Raw genomic sequence first — 22,430 nt, forward strand, 5'->3', positions numbered from 1 at the left:
CGCCTGCGGCGGCGCGGCCGCTGGCCGGGACTACTTAACTTACAGTGCCTCATTTTTTTGGGGGGGCACATGGGGGGGCCCACTATCATTTTGGTGGGGCCGTGGCCCCCTCTGGCCCCACCCTAGTGATGCCACTGTTAGGATAGGGTCTTTCTGTTGTTTATTTAAATTAGCTGCTTACAAGATAGTAGCAGCGGCATAGCTTATAACAATCCACGCTGGTCTCACATGGTCTTCCGGCTAAAGACAGCTCAACACCTACTGATTGCTCCTTCGTGTCTCCTGGAACCAGCTGTCAGAAATCAGGACTGCATGGCTGAACACAAATCCAACACTCCCCGACTGCTGCAATCTTAATGATGAGCGGCTGTGTCTTCTACTTCCTCTCAAATATTAAGGCCCCTTTCACACAGGCTTTCTGATCCGGATTTAGGATGAAAACAGACAGGCGTCTCCCATAGAGGAGAGTGAGGCTCTGACAGCTCCGTCTCTGCAAAGTAAGAGGAGACAGACTTGTCATCAGCCTGCTCATCGGGGATCGGCGGATCGATCCCTGCTGAGCAAAACTGAGTCCGTCGGGCGCACCACCCGTGTGAAAGGGGCCTAAAATCCCAGAGGGATGCATGTAATACATGTGGGAGGAAAAAAATGGACTGGATGGTGCATTATCCTTAGGATAAAACTTTTATTGTCCAAAAAGGATCATAGTAAATGTAGACAATAATTAAAATGAATTAAAAAAACACAGCCGCCTGCAGAACAGACCGTGTGGAGAGATGGTTGGGCTTAAATTTAAATTCTTCTTGCTGGATGGGATTGTCATGAAGCTCCTCAATGAATTGCTATAGCAATAGCAAATAAGTTGGATTTGGTTGGAAAGGAGGAATTTTTTTTCCCTTGGATTCATAATCAGACTTTAAGGTTGTGTACCAGCTTGAGGGACAATTTTTTTTTTTTTTTTTTTTCACCATTATTTTTCAGATTATTTTTTTATGAACATCTGTGGGGGGGGGGGGGGGGTTTATTACCCCTACAACATTAGAGAACATATACGGGTACATTGGTTTTTAATAGGTGTCATTTTGTTTTTTCAACTTTCACTCACTGCTTGAAAAGTGCAGATAACTAAACAGATCTTTTAAAAACCACCATAAAAAAAAAAAAAAAAAACAGCTAAAAAATATAAAATATGCCACCACAAGCTGCCGCTGCATAATGTGGTGAGGTTTGCATCCCAAGCAAAGGGTCTGTGGTCAGATCTCTGCAACTGCCCCTGCTGGCATGTGTTGATGCACACACAACGAACAGCCGCTCAGCACAGAGGACGCTTCTCAGCGCCCATTTGAATGAGCACTAAAAGATCACTTCCGGTCTCTGGTGTCACATTCTCTTTCTGCCAGGGAAAAAACTAATGGAGTGTGGAGAAGACAATGGAAGACAGGTGAGACACTACAATCAAAACCCCTTATGTCTCATTAAAGAGTACCTGTCCTAAAAATATTATATTGCATAGGGGACTTTCTGTCCCCTAAAGTGGGACTGAGGTAATTTTACTATAGATTGCAGGAAGGCCATTATTGCACAAGAATCACATACCTATCTGCCTGCTTGCAGTCTTCTGCAGCATCTAAACTGAGCTGTACATTCGCAGCTCAGCTTACACTGCTCAGAGGATCCCTGTATGTCTGGATGACTGATTTCTGAATGAACAGGAGTTACATCATCCTACTTACATCATCTATACTTACTGGCAGGTAAGTATAATGCCTTTAGTTCCACTTTAAAGCGGTAGTATACAGCTTTTTTCCACTTTTAACTACAGGTAAGCCTATAATAAGGCTTACCTGTAGGTACAATTAATATCTCCTAAACCGGCACGCGAGCGGCGCATGCGCTCTGAAGGTCCCGGCGGACCTTCAGCTTTCCATGCTGGGAGCTTGCCAGAAAATGACTCCCGCGTGCATGCGCGGGAGTGATGTCATCGCGGCTCCGGCCAATCACAGCGCCAGAGCCGCCGAACCCAGAAGAGACGCCGAGGGATCATGTTAGCTCCCACAGCGGTGTCCGGGGGTCCGTGTCGGGGCTTCGTTCTAAGGTAAGTAATTCATAATGACCTAGTATGCGATGCATACTAGCTCATTATGCCTTTGTCTTGCAGGGTTTATTTTTTTATTTTTTTTAGGTTTACAACTGCTTTAAGGCCACATAAACTGTGTAGGCCTTCTTCAACTTTTTCTTTACCATAGAGCAGTGGTCTGGACTGAAGCCTGGGGGCCAGATCCTTTGCTTGCTTTTATCCAGCCATCGGGCACTATTTCATCCACTGATACCAACAATGGGGCATAATTCCCCCCACTGACACAGATGAAAGAGGCACAATTCCTCCCAATTACACCAACGATGGAGCACAATTCCTCCCACTGACACCAACAATGAGGCACAGTTCTTCTCAATGACTCCAACAATGGGGCACAGTTCTTCTCAATTACATCAATGATGGGGCACAATACCTCCCACTTACAAAAATAATGGGGTGCAATTACTCTGACTGAAACAAACATTGGGGCATTACTTATTTTTCACTGACATTGGGACATTTTCTATTCCCACTGGCCACAGTCCGGCCCTGCTAAAGTCTGGAGGACAGTAAACTGGCCCTTTGCATAGAAAGTTTGAAGATCGCTGACATAGAGGAACCTTTGAAATAATTTACAGGTCTCCAGGGCTACAGGGAATCCCCAATACCCCTCCTCCACTCTCAGAGCACACTAATCAGCCTGTCCCTGCTGAATCAGATGAATTTTGATCCATCTATGGCCAGCTTAAGACAATTCAACTTGTCTCCATACGTGTCTCCATACAACAAATGTTGGTGCTGTAGACAGGTACATGAATCTAGGGCATTCACTGAGGTTGGAGTTTCCATACGGACACTCTGTCTTCACTACAGCTGAGCTTCCTACCTGCCGCTGAAGCTGTCACCTAAACTATGCAGTGACAGAAAGTTTGGTAATTGGGGGGGGGGGGGGCAAAGCCTGAGGGCAATTAATACGTGCCTTGCCCTATGCACACTTTAAATCTCATAGTCCATCTCAGGAGAGAGCAAGAGAGTGTGGCTAAGTTCCAACATATGGTGGGGTCATGGAGAATGAATGTAGCTACTCTCTAATAGGAAGTCGGATCACAGCAGCAAAAACAAAATAAAAAAATGTGTATGGAGGAGGCTGATTTAAGAATATATACTTGAAACAGGTTTTTTTTAAATCAAATTTTGGTGCCACTTTAAACACCTTCAAAGTGCTAGCAGATGTCTAAGGCTGAATTCATGCTTGATGAATTGTGTTGGATTTGGAGAAAATACTAAGAATCAATGGCAAGCATCAATTAGAAAGTAGTCTAACAGTTCCAAAAGCATGCACTGATCTAGCCTTCTATAGACACAGTTGTTTGTTAAAGTGTTACTAAAACCACAATGGTAAAATAAGTCTGTATATGCAGTAAAGCATGCTTGTAATACTCAGTGGCGGCTGGTGCTCAAAATATTTTTTGGGGGGTGGGGGCGCAAACAGAAAAATGTAACAGGCATTGCTTTGCGGCAAATAGCGCTGTAAAAAATTGCGTGACTTTGAGGTCACAACAGTGTGAAAGGGGCATTCAGTAATTAAGGTATAGCGTGCCCCCTTCAAAGCAGAGAGACCAGCGTGCCCCCTTTCAATGCAGAGAGACCAGCGTGCCCCCTTCAATGCAGAGATCATCATGCCCCCTTTCAATGCAGAGATGCCAGCGTGCCCCCTTTCAATGCACAGAGACCAGTGTGCCCCCTTTCAATGCACAGAGATCACGTGCCCCCTTTCAATGCACAGAGACCAGTGTGCCCCCTTTCAATGCACAGAGACCAGCGCGCCCCCTTTCAATGCACAGAGACCAGCGTGCCCCCTTCAATGCAGAGATCATCGTGCCCCCTTTCAATGCACAGAAACCAGCGTGCCCCCTTTCAAAGCAGATATCATCGTGCCGCCTTTCAATGTAGAGATGGCAGCGTGCCCCCTTTCAATGCAGAGATGCCACCGTGCCCCCTTTCAATGCAGACATCATCATCCCTCATCATCAGTGCCCCCCCCCCCACACAGACATCATCATCCCCCATCATCATTGTCCCCCCGCACACAGACATCATCATCCCCCATCATCAGTGCCCTCCCACACATACATCATCATCCCCCATCATCAGTGTCTCCCCCCACACACACACACACAGACATCATCATCCCCCATCATCAGTGTCTCCCCCCACACACACACACACAGACATCATCATCCCCCATCATCATTGCCCCCCCCACACAAACATCATCCCCCATCATCAGTGTCCCCCCCCCCCACACACACACACACAGACATCATCATCCCTCATCATCACTGCCCCCCCTCCTCTTCCCCGATGTCACACTGTGCCCCCCCCGGAATGTGCACTCACCCCCATGCACAGGAGAAGTCGGTGGACAGATCATGGCTTGGTGGGTCGCTATCCGGGCTGTACACTGCAGCTGCTGGGTGACTCCTTGCCAGGCAGATGTCTGTCCGCAGTGGCGGCTCGCGGCTTCAGTTCCCCGGCGTGGTTGCATCTCCTGAGTCCTCACTCAGTCCTCCCCGCTCCCGCCTCCTCCCCAGCCAATGGCATGGTGTTTGCCTTTCGGCCAATCAGGTAGCGCATATCGGACACGCTTCCTGATTGGCCAGGAGGAGGATCCGTGTGACAATAGCAAATTTTCATTCGCTATTGTCACACAACTGGGTGGGCTCGGGCGCACTGCTCTGCGTCCCGGGTCCACACTTTTTTTTAGCCTGTGAGAGCCTCTGGCTCTAATCACATGGCTAAAAAGAAAAGAAAGGCCCATTGAACTTCATGCGTCCGGCGCCCCGCATGTAGATTAGGGGGCCGGACGCATGGATAAGGGGGGTGGCGCCCCTGCACCCCCAACACACCGGCCACCACTGGTTATACTCACTGTGGGTGCACATTGTGTAAAAAAGACTGTTCGATCCTGTCTTCTCTGATCCTCCCCTTCTTCTACTGTCCCTAATCCATCTACTGATAGAACAAAGCCCTGGGGGCACTCTGAACATGCTCAGTTTAGTGTGTATTGCTAGAAATTTTTCTTTTTTCAGAGGGTCAGGGGTCATACAGTCTCATAGGACAGTCAGAGGAGGATGAAAACTCCTCCTACAAGCTTTATCAGACACTGATAGAAGACCCAAGACTGCTATATACTGCTCATGATTAAAGGTATTTAGAAGTTTATATTTACTAAAATACACTGGGGATCAAAGTTTGGGCACCCAAGGTAAAACTTTGTATTAATGTGCATAAAGAAGCCAAGGAAAGATGGAAAAATCTCCAAAAGGCATCAAATTACAGATTAGACATTCTTATAATATGTCAACAAAAGTTAGATTTTATTTCCATCATTTACACTTTCAAAATAACAGAAAACAGAAAAATGCTGTCTGCAAAAGTTTGGGCACCCTGCAGAGTTAATATCTTGTACTGCCCCCATTGGCAAGTATCACAGCTTGTAAACGCTTTTTGTAGCCAGCCAAGAGTCTTTCAATTCTTGTTTGAAGTAGCTTTGCCCATTCTTCCTTACAAAAGTCTTCCAGTTTTTGAGATTTCTGGGCTGTCTGTCACGCACTGCTCTTTTAAGGTCTATCTATAGATTTTCAATTATGTTGAGGTCAGGAGATTGTGAAGGCCATGGCAAAACCTTCAGTTTTTGCATCTTGATGTAATCCTCCATGGATTTCGAGGTGTGTTTAGGATCATTATCCATTTGTAGAAGCCATCCTGTCTTTAACTTCAGCTTTTTCACAGATGGCATCAAGTTACCATCCAAAATTTGCTGAAATTTTATTGAATCCATTTCTCCTTCTACTCGTGAGATGTTCCCTGTGCCACTGGCTGCAATACAACCCCAAAGCACGATTGATCCACCCCCATGCTTAACAGTTGGACAGAGGTTCTTTTCATTAAATTCTGTGCCCCTTCTTATCCAAATGTACCTTTGCCCATCCTGGCCAAAAAAGTTCAATTTTAACCTCATCGGTCCACAGAACCTGTTTCCAAAATGCATCAGGCTTGTCTATATGTTCATTTGCAAAGTTCAAACGCTGATGTTTGTGGTGAGGACGTAGAAGAGGTTTTCTTCTGATGACTCTTCCATGAAGACCATATTTGTACAAGTATCTCTTTATAGTGGAATAGTGTACCACAACTCCAGTGTCTGCCAGATCTTTCTAGAGGGATCGTGCAGTCAAACGTGGGTTTTGAATTGTTTTTCTCACAATCCTGCGAGTTGTTCTGTCTGACATTTTTCTTGGTCTTCCAGATCTTGCTTTAACTTCCACTGTTCCTGATGACTGCCATTTCTTAACTACATTCCAAACAGAGGATATTGACATCTGAAAACGCTTTGAAATCTTCTTATAGCCTTCTCCAGCTTTGTGAGCGTCGACTATTTTCAGTTTCAGTTTTCTAGACAACTGCTTAGAAGATCCCATGGTGCTGATTGTTGGGGCAAGGTCAGATGAGTCTTGGCATTTAAAACCTTTGAGATTGACATCACCTGGTCTTCCCAGAGGATGATTGAGAACAATCCATGATACTGACAGGTCTCAGCCTTGCAAAGGGGGCAGTGCATGCTATAAATTCTGCAGGGTGCCCAAACTTTTGCAGACACCATTTTTTTGTTTTCTTTGATTTTGAAAGTGTCAATGATGGAAATAAAATCGAACTTTTGTTGACAAATTATAAGAATGTCTAATCTGTAATTTGATGCCTTTTGGAGATTTTTCCATCTTTCCTTGGCTTCTTTATGCACATTATTACAAATTTGTACCTGGGGTGCCCAAACTTTCGATCCCCACTGTAATTGTATTTCCATGTTCTTTTGCAATCAAAGTTTATTGAAAAAGAAGAAAATAGGAACAAGAACATCAGTTCAACATCAAATGTATGACTGATTATACAAATATAATTACAATCTTAATAGAGTTAATACAAATGTCCAAAGGCCCATTACGTCAGCTAGTAAACAAGGCTAATCATAGAACTTCACTGAGTATAAGGCATAGTAGTAAGAAGTAATGACAAATGCATTATACAATACACTAAATGTGAGCATGTATATAGAGCAGAGAGCAAAATTCGGTGTCCGAAGGAAGGCTATATATGGCAAAATGTAAGCATATTAAAGAAATATTGCAGAGGTAACATTCAAAAGATTGTAACGAGCCAATGAAAGTTTGAGAGCAAGGGGAAAAGCAATAGTGATTAGGTAGAGGGTATAATATTGGACTTAGATTCTAGAGTCAGGGTAGAGGCAGTCATGGGCAAAACCCAAGAGACTAAAAGGGAAATGGAAAAGATACAAGCACCTTTAGGTAAGACCATGATACACAAAAGACCCCTGTCTAGGGAGGCTCATGAGGTATTTCTATGTTCTGTGTTCTGTGGGGGACCAGATATAGTGAATGCAGGCTCCTGGGTTTAGTAACACTTTAATTCCTCATGGCAGCAAGAAAAATATTGGACATTTTTGGGGCACATTGGTTGTGCCAACCCTATATGATCAAAATTAAATAAAAATATCATACTTATTCTGTTCACAAAAGTGTTTATGGACTCTATCTACAATCCAATATCTCTGATGAACAATATGGATTTATACATTTCATATCCTGAAGAACAGCTGCTAAGACTCTTGGAGTCTTTCTAAGAATTGCGATACTTTAATGTATATACAGAACAGAAGTAGAGATGCAAATGAAAGAGAGTAAATGTCATTTGCAGTTAGGCGGACTAGAAATTAATTTTCTAAAGGCAACAGATATGACAAACTTCTCAGTGGGAGTTCTGTTTTTACTCTGAAAAATCATGAGAGCAGTCAGCGTTCACAGAAAAGGTATCTGACAAATATTCTGCAACATAAAATGTCTTTTATTATTTACTGTTATTACACACAGACTTTTAAAGGACTGGTACACCTAAAACTCATGCTAACTTTGCTAAGGAAGCAAACCAACCCATTGGAGGAAAGCATTGGATCGATTTGCTCTTTGACAATTAGGGCTCATTTATCCCCCCACTTAAGCTGCAAAGGCAGTAGATAAGGTGTCCAAAAAAGTTCGATCATCCCTACTCTTAGACCATGAGAAACCAACTTCTCTGGTCTGATGAAACAAAGATTGAACTTTTTGGCCTCAATGGCAAGCACCATGTTTGGAGGAAACCAAGCACCGCTCATCACCTGGCCAATACCATCCCTACAGTGAAGCATGGTAGTGGCAGCATCATGCTGTGGGGATGTTTTTTAGTGGCAGGAACTGGGGGCCTAGTCAGGATTGAGGGAAAGATGAATGCAGCAATAAATAGAGACATCCTTGACAAAAACCTGCTCCCGAGAGCTCTGGACCTCAGACTGGGGCGAAGGTTCATCTTCCAACAGGGCAATGACCCTAAGCACACAGCCAAGATAACAAAGGAGTAGCTAAAAGACAACTAGTGCATCTGTTGTTAATTTCATTAACACCCAAGCAGCTGAAACTAACAACAACAAAGTAACAACCCCACCTGCTACTTAACTGACCAGAACAATATCCCAGGAGTTTAGTTGACTTGATGCTGTACTCTGATTAAAAAGTGTTCCTTTATTTTTTATATATATAGCATGCCCTTTTTCCAGACAGGTAAAAAGATTGGTATCCTGGAAAGTGGCACTAGACATGGAACTATCCAGGCACCATTAGATAAGAGGTCAATCGACCACAGCTCAAGGAACCACTAGCAACCTCTGGAGGATCTCTAGGGTTTCACAGAACCCTGGATGAGAACGCCTGCGCTGGTGAAATGGGTTGGGAGGTGTAATTAGTGTTTCTGAAAAGAGAGGTCAGAAACATAAATACTTGTCCCAAAGTTGTTTACCTTCGCTTAGCAGACAGGGTTGAAAGCATTCGTAGAGCACTATTATAAATTGAGAGAGACACAACTCAGTGCTGCTCCTGCAGATATCATCACAGTCAAAGTTCCACCTCTTGACCCTAGTGATACATCGGAAGAAAGAAAGAAAGAGCAGGTGGTCTATTTAGTGTATCCTAACAGAAAGTTTGTTATCCAAGACAAGCCATTAAGGTCATCTGAAGGAAGAATTTCCTTTAATTTTGCTATAATATGTTTAGAAATAGCCCCTATAAGCTTCCATTAGTTAGACACCCTTTTATGACACATTGTAGATAACTCACTGAGCAACATTGTCGCCGGTCTTCTTTCTCCTAAATAATTCTTGTTGGCATTTAGCACGATACGCTAATGCAACACAACATATGATTTTGCCGTTGGCATATAAACCATCGCATTTATATAGAAGACAGTTTCCTCTACCTGAGTAGCTAAAATAGCCCTGTGGGGACAAAATGTCACACTGCATATTCCTAAAATAAAAGAACCACCCAACTGAGCTGTTTTTCTATGCGAGGTGTCATAAAAATATAGTGATTTCTCCAAGCTGAAAATCAATATTATGAGGCAAAAATGTGCAGCTTCACCTTACAGGCAAAAGAAATGGAAAATAAACACGTATATACAATATGCAGTATATATACATTATATATGTAATGGTAATTATGTAGAAACTACATTTAAGTATAAGGATACCTGAGGCCATGGCGGAGGGTCATGGTCATTTAAAGAATACATACACGCAACATTTCATATTCCAGATATGTGCCTACTTTCCGATGTACTTGTTTGAAAAAGCATCCTGTTCTCTTTGTATTGTTTCCCTTATGTGAAATCCCGGCTGTCCCTGCCAGTCCCTCTGCTTTCCTATTGAAAACTGACCACACTAAACAGGAGTGCACACCGTGGCCAGTTCTCTAGCTCTGCTGGGAACTCAGCCTGCTCTCCTCCAATGATCAGAATTGTTCTGACCCCTACCAGCCATTAACTGGGAAGATGAGTGTGCATCTGTTTCTCCTCCCCCCAGCTCTTATGCAACTGAGAACAGAGGGAATGTGATCACTTATAAAAAATGGGAAAAAAAGTTATTCATAATGTTTTTTAAATCTATACATAAATGTTTGCCTTTCATTTCTATTTTAAATCAAATGGGTTGTCTTACAAGGTTAGGGTTTATAAACATTTTACTGTAAAACTGCAAGGAAGCATTACCATCAGGGTAAGCCACAGTCTGCAGTGATGTATTTGGCAAATATGTGCAATGCTAAGTTAGAATTATTTTATGATCCTGTAAGGAAACTCCAGCAAAGCAACTGGCACATATATGTGCGCGTGCACATGGCATCGCTCATAGAACTGGGTAAAGGCACTCATATGCGTGCAGGAAGGCTATTTGACCAGTTCCCGTGCACCGTATAGTCAAATGATGGCTGGATAGGACCACTCTAGTGCTGAGAGGACATCATATGACATCCTCCCACTCTTGCCACGCATGTGCGCCCTCGGGGGCGCATGGCGCGGCTATCTGTGTTTAGCTCCGTCCGTAAGACACACTGCATCACCGTTCGAGGTAAAGAGCCAATGATGGCAGCTCTTTACCATGTGATTGGCTGTTTCGAATCACAGCCACTCACAATCTTAACACACTTGCCGGTTATCTGCATTCTTTTTATCAATCTGTCACAGCGTGAGGAGAGAGCTGGTAACCGGTTAATGTGAAAGGGGACATCTGCACTGATAATCAAGGCAATGATCATCAGTACAACAAATCAAAATAAATCTGCGCTAATAGTGAAAATAACAAAAATAAGCTGTGTACACAATGTCCTGACACCTGAAAATAAAAACAAAATGCAAAAAGTGCAGCTCTAGAAAAGTGAATTGCAACATAATATTAAAGAAAAAGTGCGACAGTGCTGAAAACTGGCCTGGGCAAGAAGGTGGTAAAAGTGCCCAAGTGGTTAAGGAATGATCTTGCTCACTGTCAGTGCCGACTGATCTTTAACTTTTCCTGTGTCTTGAATGTATCCTGTATCTGATTTCTGTTGATGACCCAGTTTGTTACTGACCTGATCCTGGATTGTGCTTGTACTTCTAACTGCCTGCCTGTTTCTGATCTCGGCTGCCTGTTTCTGATCTAGGCTCAGCTGATCCAGCGTGCATTACACCTGCTCCTGGCCTGATGTCCTGCCTGACCCCTCAAGCCTGCATCTCCTGCTGCAAGTTCTGCTATCAACACCTTCCAGCACTCGTGTTCCTCTTGTCACCTTCAGTGAGGCCTGGGCTGGGCGTTAATTCAGTCTCCAACCAGGTATGTGATAGATTCTGCTAGAAATCCAATGAACTTCTAACTTCCTTTTTGAGAGGATGATAGCTGCCTCTGCTGCACTGAATTCCAAAAAATTGAGATTAGCCCAGTCTGAGCTAACCTCTGCTGTACTGCAGAATACCCCCTCTCATCATCTCCATAGCATAAGGGGAAGGTGTTCTGCAGTTTATCAGGGAAAACCTGAGGCATGGTTGGTAACACTATTTGACTTTTTCATATTTATCCAGAATTCATCTTTAACCTTCAGTAATCTACTAAGAATGCATTTATGTTTTACATGAACAAACCCCATTAACTCTTCTGTGACCAGAAGTCATTTATACCTAGATGCTCATGTCAACTTTATCAGCATCAGCTCATGCCAGTTATGATAACTCTATGACTAGTTTTCTTACAATATTAATTTATATATTTTAAGAATATATACTGTATATGCAAAACATTATTATTTTCTATTTTTTATTAAATACTTTAAATATATCTGACCGTTATAGTATTAAAAAAAACTACCACTGACGCTTTTTCAAGCTAACTTTAAAGTGTAGCTCCGCTTTTGCTGAGAAAAAAAAACATTCCCCTCTGGCTGATCTATGTACACTGCAAGAATTATACAAACGTTGCTGCAGATTCCTACCTTTTGTTAATCTGAACAAATCCCTGTGTATTTCTCTGTGCCCATGTGGGAAAGTGAGTCTAATGGGAGCGGTTCATAATTATCAATCAGCTGTGCACCTGCAGGACACAAATGAGGAAATCTGCTGGGCCTGCATCCCTTTAGAAGTGTTCCTATTGGAAGTATCTCACCCAAAATTACATTTTTGTTGCAGGAAATGCCTGAAATCTGACTTGTATCTTAGGCAGACCTCTGGGAAAATCGGTGAGCCAATCACACAAGCAGGAAATGATGTTTCTGGGGTGTGGTCAGTATACATTCTGTGTACAGAATACCTCCAGGTAGCCATATTGCATTGCATTTTTTGAAAAATACAGCAGCTGCAGATTGAAAAGGAAAGGTCATTTTTAATAACATTCAATTAAAATATGTAAAGAAGAGCAAAGTAATGCGCTCACCGAACCCACAATATAACTTCGCTCACCCGGCGCCAAATTACTTCTGAACACAATAAATAAATTATATAAGCTGCTGCTATAAATTCATAAATGTATATAGGTGCATCAAACAGCTCACAAGCTAAAGACTCCTTCACGCACTAGCAGTGCTAAAAGTCCATGTAATAAAACATGAATCAATAAATAAATAAATGAATGGATGAGCACATCAATGAAGGGAAGTCCATGCATGCAGTCCCAGAATGTAAGGAGATGATGAGAGTGGGTATATCCTTGCAGAAACCCAAAAGCCTTCACCACACCGCTGTGTGCACCCTTAAGTGGGGACACTTACCAGAGCCAATCTGTATAAAAGCAGAATATAACAGCAAGCGGGAATGCCTTTATCGCCTTACACCTCTGCGTTGAAACTCCAATAGGGACCGCCAACAGATATCACATGTAGACCCCCTCACCTATAGTACCGGATTACTTTGCACTGTGGTGTGCTGTATAAGGCGCCTTTCACACTGTCATACCTGCCAACTGTCCCGTTTTTCACGGGACAGTCCCGTCTAATAGGACCTAGTCCCGTCTGATTTAGTCTCCCGGGACTTGTCCCGGGGCCAGTGGGGGAGGCAGGTGCAGGGCCGACGGGGAGGGTGGAAGGAGATGCCCTGGGCGGAACAAATTACTGGAGGAAGGGGGCACAGTGGTAGGTGAAGTGGTGGCAGTGTTCTGCTCGATTTTTTTCGATATTCAATTAAAATATGACTTGTTGCACAATTGTATACGCTATATTATTTTTTCTTTATTTGCTATTTTTTCTGCACAAAAGTGATGAAATTATGTTTCTGGTGGGGGGGGGGGGGGTGCAATACACATTCTGTGTACAGAACACCTCCAGGTAGCCATATTGCATTGCATTTTCAGAAAGTTACAGCAGCTGCAAATTGAAAAGGAAAGGTCATTTTTAATAACATTCAATTACAGTATGATTTGTGTCGCAATTGTATACGCTATATTATTTATACAATAGTGGAGTTACCCTTTAAGCCTGCAAGTGATCATTATGTCATGGATGTCAAAGTTATCACATGAGCCACTGATTGTTTCCCAATGATCAATGGGCAACTTGAACCATCAGTACCTGTTTGAAAGTCACCAGCTGCACAGTGTTAGCTTGTGGCCCTAACAGGGATGATGTTTATGAATGAATCCTCAGCGAGGGGTATCGTTTTGGGGAAAATGAATATACTAATTTCAGTCAGGAAAGGGGTTAAAGCGTGCCGATGCTTTAATACCCTAGAATTTAGATTTTAGGTTGCTCAATATTAATTTGAATAAAAGCCAAATTTAGCCATTAACTTAAAAACCAGTCAAAGCTCAGTAACTAACTGAATGCTGATGTGACAGGCCTTTAATCAAGAATCTAACAAACTGAATCACCGCATCTCAAAGCTGGCTTCAGAATAGAGTTCTTAATTATTTATAAGGGGTCATAATTATAAATCACATTTGTTGCACAACTGAGCATAAGATTGCAAACAAAAAGCAATTATCCATAAAATAGCTAATCACTAGCCCCTATTGATATTTGAATATAAATGTTTTATAGAAAGGGAATGTATTGAGCAGCAGTCCAGTCATTTCGTTCTTTACAAAAGTGCAGCTTAATGGAGTACCAATGCTTGTTCTGTCAAGACCTTGCAAGCAAATAACCGGGTTCTCTGCTATTGCTCATTACCTTTTTTTTTTTTAATCAGGGGTTTACTATAATATATATAATAAATATAATATATTGTTGAAGATAAGAAAGATTGAAGAAAGGGCTCATAACAACCAATCCTCTCTTTGCCTTAATTTCCTAACTTCTGGTAGACCTGTCAGTGAAATCTAATTGGCTCTATTACAGAAGATTTACTGGCTGCATAATTGTCAGGGTAAGGCTCGTTTATGTGGGTGTACTTAAAAGTATACTCATCCGTGGGCCATGCTTGCCCGCACGTGGGTGCACAGATGTTCCATGCATCCCTATGCAGATAGCCCCATTCATGTAATTTGGAAGCAGCAGTTGCAAGGACACAGCTGCTGCTCCCAATATGACAACTATGTAGGCGCATATGGGTGCGGGTCCTCAAATGCAGACAGTGTGTGTTCCACATTCATGTCAAATTAAGAGCAGCAGCCGTGTCCCAGTTTACATGAATGGAACAGCCTTCACACAATGCAGCAAGCAGGGTCCTCGCACAGATGTACGCTTGAAGAGGAAGTAAACTTCCATTGATTGTTTGTACCTATAGGTAAGCTTATAATAAGGCTTACCTATAGGTACTGTAAATTTCTCCTAAACATGCACTGTTTATGCAGCCATTGACGTCATCGGCACATGTGCTTTGAAGGAACTGCCACCTGTGCCATTTCTTCAGAAACCTGTGCCATGACCGATGGCTCCCGCATGCATGCGCAGGAGTGACATCATGTGGCTCTGGCCAGTCACACAGCCCGAGTCCGCAGACCCTGAAGGAAGATAGGGGAAGATGAATGTGGCCACTAGCGGTGACAATGAGGGCTCCGTTTGCAGGTTCATTTCACATAATGTGCTAGTATGCAATGCATACTAGCACATTATACCTTGACTTTGCAGGTCAGACATAAAAAAAAAAAAAAAATTGGAAGCTGTCTACTTCCTCTTTAGGGGCATCCATGTGAACAAGGCCTAAGTGACTTAGTAGTGAAGCTGAGAGAGTAAAAGGACAACTCGCAAAGAAGTCTATAGAGGTTTCCACGACAAGTTTGTTTTAATTTCTTTCAGGATCCAATTTTTAAGAACTGCATGTGAGTTTCTACGTCTGACTATTATGACATGGTCTAACTCTCTCTACTGGATCTTTTATTTATCTTACATTAGGTAGACTGCATAAAGAGGAGTGCAGATCCAGGGTTGATTTACTAAAAGCAAATAGGCTGTTCACTTTACAAGGAATTTGCATTTGCATTTGGAAAGAGAATTTTCCCAGAGCTTAGTAAATTAGGTGAAATTTCACTATACAAAGATGGATGATGGAAGTCAGCAGAACTCTTGCCAAATGCAACTTCCCTTGCAAAGTGAACATCCTATTTACCTTTAGGCCCCTTTCACACAGAGCGGACCTTATTGCTATCCGTTCCGGCACTTTTTTTTTTTTCACAGACACGGATGACATTTGTGTCATCCGCTCCGTATGTCCGCATATCATCCCATCCGTTTGCGGATGATATACGGACATAATGCATGTCTATGGGATTGCGGATGTCAGCGGATGACACCGCTAACATCCGGTTTTGCGTCCTTTCAGTTTTTTCAACTGAGAAAAAAATAGGGTTCTGTTCCGTTCCAAAAAACGGAACAGAACTGAAAGGACGCAAATCGGATGTCAGCGGATGGTCAACCACTGACATCCGCAATCCCATTGACATCCATTATGTCCGTATATCACCCGCAAACGGATGGGGTGATATACGGACATACGGAACGCCCGTGTGAAAGGGGCCATAGAAAATCAATCCCTTTATGCCTCAGTGCTGGGAATTTATAACTCTAGAGATGTACATTTTTTGCTTGCAAATTCTTCAATGAACCCCATATAGGTCCAATTGTGCTTCATAAAACCCCAGCAGTCTTCAGACTGGGATTCACTTGCCATCTTTTATTGCCTGATCGAAGTAAAAAGCAAACATGGGTTTCAAAGTAGAACATTTCATTTATGGGTGAAACTGATAAGCTACTAGTACTGGAGTCATTCTGCTACCTTTGTCCACATTCACACTTGTGTTTTTGCTCGACACCATGCGGATGCAAGAAAATCAGCAGGGGGTCGCAAAGATTAGCAGCAGAAGGCAGCCCCATTAAAAGTAATGGGAAGCTGGGGGCATCCACAGCTACCTGCTGGCACTCCCATGCTATCGCTATGCAGCAATTACTTGAGACTGGTCGGCCCTGGATGCTTTTAGTGAGGCTGACTCCTTTGAATCCCCCAACTGTTTTTTTTCACATATACACACTGTCAGATAAAAGCGCAATTGTGAATGTGGCCTTCATATAGCTGAATACATAAATACAGCTTTACCCCACAGCACAACCCTGTCTGGCAGAGGAGGAGACCTTTTTTTTAAGCAGTTCCATAACGCTTGAAGTGGTTGATAAGTTATTAGAAGGCTACAGATGTGGCTCCTTGTAGTCCGGCGCATCTTCTCTGCCGCCCCCAGCGGGAGAGCTCCTACCTGCATCTTTGAAGAGGACTTTCCAGTCACGAATATGCTTTCTGGTGTTCAATTGACATCGCTATTTTGGTAAAGTTACTTCACATGTTTGTACACACGTATCTGACAATATACATTTCTGTATGTATTATAACTGTAAAATATGTTTTCTCCAGACATCACAGACCATCTGAGGAAGACCTTATCCTATAGGTCAAAACGCGTCGGAGTTCCTGTATTTCAATGTGATAATCTCATGTGCAATTGTTACGTTTGTAACATCATGTCATTTTTGTAACCAGAGCTCATAATTTACCTTCATTCCCCTCTGGGATTTTTTATCATGTGTGTTTTTTACATTTTACATTTTCTAATAAAGGAACTTTTTTAGATAAAACTACTAGTCTCATATATTCTACCTATAAAGTTTTTGCTGCTAAAAAAACCCTGGGGGTTTGTACTTTTGTACTTTCTTCTTCCAGTTCACATTTGGGGTGCGCAGCCTCTCCATGTTATGTGTTGTTCTCCCTTTGATAGTTATTAGAAGACGTCCTTGATCTAATATCTAATATCTACCTATTAACATTACTAACATACTGTATGTATGAATGTGTTGTATCCTAATAGAATAATTGAGTTGTTATATTTTTATTTGTTCTAGTTTGGGAAAAGTAACATAAATACTTATGATAATATAAATATATATATATATATATATATATATATATATATATATATATATATATACACTATATTACCAAAAGTATTGGGACGCCTGCCTTTACACGCACATAAACTTTAATGGCATCCCAGTCTTAGTCCATAGGGTTCAATATTGAGTTGGCCCACCCTTTGCAGCTATAACAGCTTCACCTCTTCTGGGAAGGCTGTCCACAAGGTTTAGGAGTGTGTCTATGGGAATGTTTGACCATTCTTCCAGAGGCGCATTTGTGAGGTCGGGCACTGATGTTGGAGAAATGGCCTGGTTTGCAGTCTGCACTCTAATTAATCCTAAAGGTGTTCTGTTGGGTGGAGGTCAGGACTTGCTTTGAGCACTGGTCCAATCATTTGTTGGGCTTGGCCCCTTAATTCCAGTGAAGGGAACTCTTAAGGTGTCAGCATACCAAGACATTTTGGACAATTTCATGCTCCCATCTTTGTGGAAACCGTTTGGGGATGGCCCCTTCCTGTTCCAACATTTCTGCACACCAGTGCACAAAGCAAGGTCCATAAAGATATGGATGAGCAAGTTTGGGGTGAAAGAACTTGACTGGCCTGCACAGAGTCTTGACCTCAACCCAATAGAAAACCTTTGGGATGAATTAGAGCACAGACTGCGAGCAAGGCCTACACATCCAACATCAGTGCCTGATCACACAAATGCGCTTCTGGAAAAATGGTCAAACATTCCCATAGACACACTCCTAAACCTTGTGAACAGTCTTCCCAGAAGAGTTGCAGCTGTTTTAGCTGCAAAGGTTGGGCCGACTCAATATTGAACCCTACAGACTAAGACTGGGATGCCATTGAATTTCTCCTTTAAGGGGGCATGTCCAATGCCTACATACATAGGTGTCCCTCGTTCCCATCTCAAAAATTTGGGAGGTATGTGTATGTGTAACCCCCCCCATCCCCCCTGACTCTCATGGAATGTCAGCATAGCTCAGACTAGGGGCCCTGTGAATTTATTTTAGAAGCCAACCTCTCAGAGAGGGGAGGAGCAAGGCTGAAGGTTTGTTCAATGTATATGTTTTTGCCACAAAATAGACTATAGAGGGACAACAGAGCTTAGCAGAAGTCATTTAAACCAGCCTATTTTAGGAGAGAGTGGGGGTGCTAAATTGCTTATTTTAGAGTGAAAGGAAAAGAATTAAGACTTTTTAGGGAGACTTACATGAGACAGCCAATGGGGCAGACAGCTGCCCACAACTACACACAAACACACACGCAATTATACACAAACAATTGTTATCTCAAGAACAACATTTCTCATATATTATTATAATAATTATTATTTTTACATTCTGTATTTTATGATTGTTCCTGTAATCTTATGCTTTTTTATTATTAAAAGTTTTTACACATGAATTGATAGGACTTTCTCTTTTGGATTCTTCTTAGCAATATAGGTTTACAGAATATCTAAACAAAATCGATATTTAACAAAAGTTTATAATTTTTTTTACAATTAAAATAACAAACATTTCATACTTACCTCCTCAGTGCAGTGGTTTTGCACAAAACAGCCCTAAATCTCCTCTTCTGGGGTCCCCTGCTGGTGCTCTAGGCTCCTCCTCTTCTATGTGTGCCCCATAGTATGCCTATGGGGGCACACACATGGGCTCGCTCTCGAGCCGCACTGCCTGTATCCATACACACAGCACAGCAAAATAGGGCCTGGTCTTTGAGCAGTCAAATCCTCCGGGGCTTAATTGGTTAATGACCAGGCCCTATTCGATTCGGCACTGCGTTAATTTAATGGACAATTGCGCGGTCGTGCGATGCTGTACCCAAACTAAATTTAAGTCCTTTTTTTCCCCACAAATAGAGCTTTCTTTTGGGGGTATTTGATCACCTGTGCGATTTTTTATTTTTTGCTCTAAAACAAAAAAAGAGCGACAATGTTGAAAAAAAAAAAAAAAAAACAATATTTTTCACATTCTGCTATATGACATTCTCAAAAAATAAATGTAAAAATCTAAATTTTTTAACATTTTAGGCCAATTTGTTTTCTGCTACATATTTTTGGTAAAAAAAATCACAATAAGCGTATTTTGATTGGTTTGCGCAAAAGTAATCGCGTCTACTAACTACGGGAAAGATTTATGTCATTTTTATTGTTGTTTTTTTCTAGTAATGGCGGCGATCTGCAATATTTTGCGGCGGACAGATCGGACACCTGACTGACATTTTTGACACTTTTGGGGGTACCAGTGACATTACTACAGTAATCAGTGATAAAAATATGCACTGTTACTGTAATAATGCAATTGGCAGGGAAGGGGTTAACCCTTTGGGGGATCAAGGGGTTAAGTGTGAGCCTAGGGGAGTGATTCTAACTGTGGGGGGCATGGCTGGTGAAATCATCATAGAGACATGTGATCCTATATAGAAGGATCACATGATCTCTATGATCATCCCAGGGAGAAGGACGGTCGGCTGTGTTTACAACAGCCGACCATCCTTCTCTCTCAGCGGGGAACGATCGCGGGTGTCAGGCAGCAATCGGAGCCGCCTGACACCCACATCAGCTTTCCCGCCGGCAGCACACGCTCGCCCCCTAGCTGCCTGAGCAACGGAGACCTACGTCGTTTTGCCTGTAGGAGCCAGCCTGCCGCAGTAAATATGGCATAAGTGGTTGAAATGAAAATCTAGACATGTTGTTTTGATATGTGTTTACATGAGAGAGAAGAGGTAAATGGCATCAGTCCAACAAGGTTCTCTAACATGTCCAATCACTTTGTCCTACAAAAACCATTGTTCTGGGCTGTCAGGCCTCCCCCATGATTGCTTAGCATGAAATGAGAACAAATATGCTAACTGCAGTTACAAATTGTATTTCTAAATTGCACCCTATGAGGTCCACAGGAGTCCCTTTAAAGAAAAAACAATAATAGTCATACAGCGTACGAGGCAATAAAATATATTATTGGGAATCATATCATTGCCTGTGGATGTAATGTGGCTCTGCAGATAATGATAAGCTGAAGTAATAGCTTTGTATGTACATGGAGGATGTTCTGTCACCCTCAATGCTATAACTGCTTTCTGATGATATGTCTGGCATTTGCCAATTTTCTTTACACAGTCGGGCTGCTTTTATCCCTTTTTCATCACAAAGATATAAATACAAAGGTAGGAAAAGCATTTCTTTGTATCCACAGGATGTTCAATCAATGGCTCCTTCATTCTGTCAAGTTTTAGTCGGGGTCCATAATGACTTCAACTGGGGAGCAGTACATTAACTAAGATCAACCAGTACAGATGATTAGGGCTTACTATGGGACCACCTCTTGCAAGGATTGAAAAATCACTCATGCAAAATGTGACCTTTATTTAAGCTTAAAGAGCATGTAAAATTAAAATGTTTCTTTAAATTAGGACTTCTTTTTTTTACTAAAGTATGTTGTACAAAATCCTTCTTTTTCCATTGTACTCTAATTTCCTATCCAATAGCTGATGATCCTGCCAATTCCTTTCTCTTCTTCCTGCAGCATACTAACCATTCCAAGCAAGAAAGCAGATGGAGGGTGATGTGGTAAGTTTGTGCCCCTTTAGCTTGCTGATCAGAGTGGCAGTCCCGTAAGAAGCTTTGCCACCATACCCCCCCCCCCCCACCCGGCCCTGCTCTGCCCGGTTGACAGTTGCTCTTAGCAGCAGCTTTTCTGTCAAATCATGATCTGCTTGTCGCCCTTGAGCAACATGAATGTAAGCCAGCATACCTACGTAGCACTCTTCCTGTAAGGGTGGTTTGGAATTTATCCCAAAGTAGTGTAGCAGACTAGAATCTAACATCTCAGAGTTTGGATCTTTGTCCACTGGCGGGGAGAAAAATAAAAAGGGCACCAGTCATTTTTTACAATTTATTTGTCAACTATCTACTAGTAGTAACTAGTAGTAAGGATTAGGGATAAGGAAGACCTAAAAAACAAGATAGTTCAAGTTTTCTTGGTAATAGTTGGCCCTTTAATTAAAGCCTTTTTAATCCACTGTCTCTGTAACAGCAGTTATGGTTTAGATCCAAGACCCTGTAAGAGCAGTTTCAGTCTTTTCTATATATATATATCAAAGTATTTTTTTTCCCTAAATTAGATAAAAACAGCTAAACTCACATATAATTGTTTTTTTTTTTTTGTATCTCCACCCCCAAGCTTGGTTTTTTTGATTGTCCCCTTATTATGCTGTGTAAAAACTCATTCTTTCTGTCCCGCCTGTACCGCCGGATCTATGGAGTCCTGTATGACTCTCTGTTACATGCCTGTGGCATTTTTATTAGTAGCATTGTAAATAATAGAACTGTATGTTTCTGTGCACAGAGACAGTTACATTTCAAGGACAAAAAAAATAGTAAAATAGAAAATTCAAATTGTTGTGGGTCATCTTTTTATATTTTTCTTTATACAGGGCTAAAGGTTCCCATGTGAGATATTTTAGTCTTCACAATAGTTTTTTTCATAGTAAGCCTCAAGCATCCACAGTGGTAGACTGTAGCCTATGTTATGGTCCTCATTTGAAGTCATTTATGTAAACCTTTCAGGTGCATCAGTGTGTCAAAATCAAAAATGCTGTGATCTTGTGATGCTTTCAAGTAGTTTCAATTGATCTCTGATCAATTTATGTGTCCTGGATCTCAGATACATACTACACATAGGTTACATTTCAACTTCTGCCCAATAAGGAGCCATACAGGGCAGTCCTGGAGGTAAGCCATGCCCCTGCCATTTAACAGTACAATGCTGGAGCTTTTGCTAGTTAAGGTTACTACATTAAGTAGAAAAACGAATTCCTGTGCTAATTGTACCTAAAGAAAAATGTAATTCTATAAAATCAGCACAGTACTGGTCCAAATAAAAGACTTAAAAATATAAGTACTGTAATAAAACTTGGTTGGTTTACAATAATCCCAAACAGCAATCAAATATAATTGCTAATAATCCAAAACTACAGTACATGTGCTCAAGTCATAATGAATAAACTTGTGGGAATATTATAAGTGAAAAAACAGAAATGACACAATATAACGTATGTGCAAATATTAGTGATAGTGTCCCCAAAAGAGTGCCCACGACAGGTGTC

This window comes from Pelophylax lessonae, assembly GCF_965119305.1.
Source record: "Pelophylax lessonae genome assembly, chromosome: 9".
Lineage (NCBI taxonomy): Eukaryota > Metazoa > Chordata > Amphibia > Anura > Ranidae > Pelophylax > Pelophylax lessonae.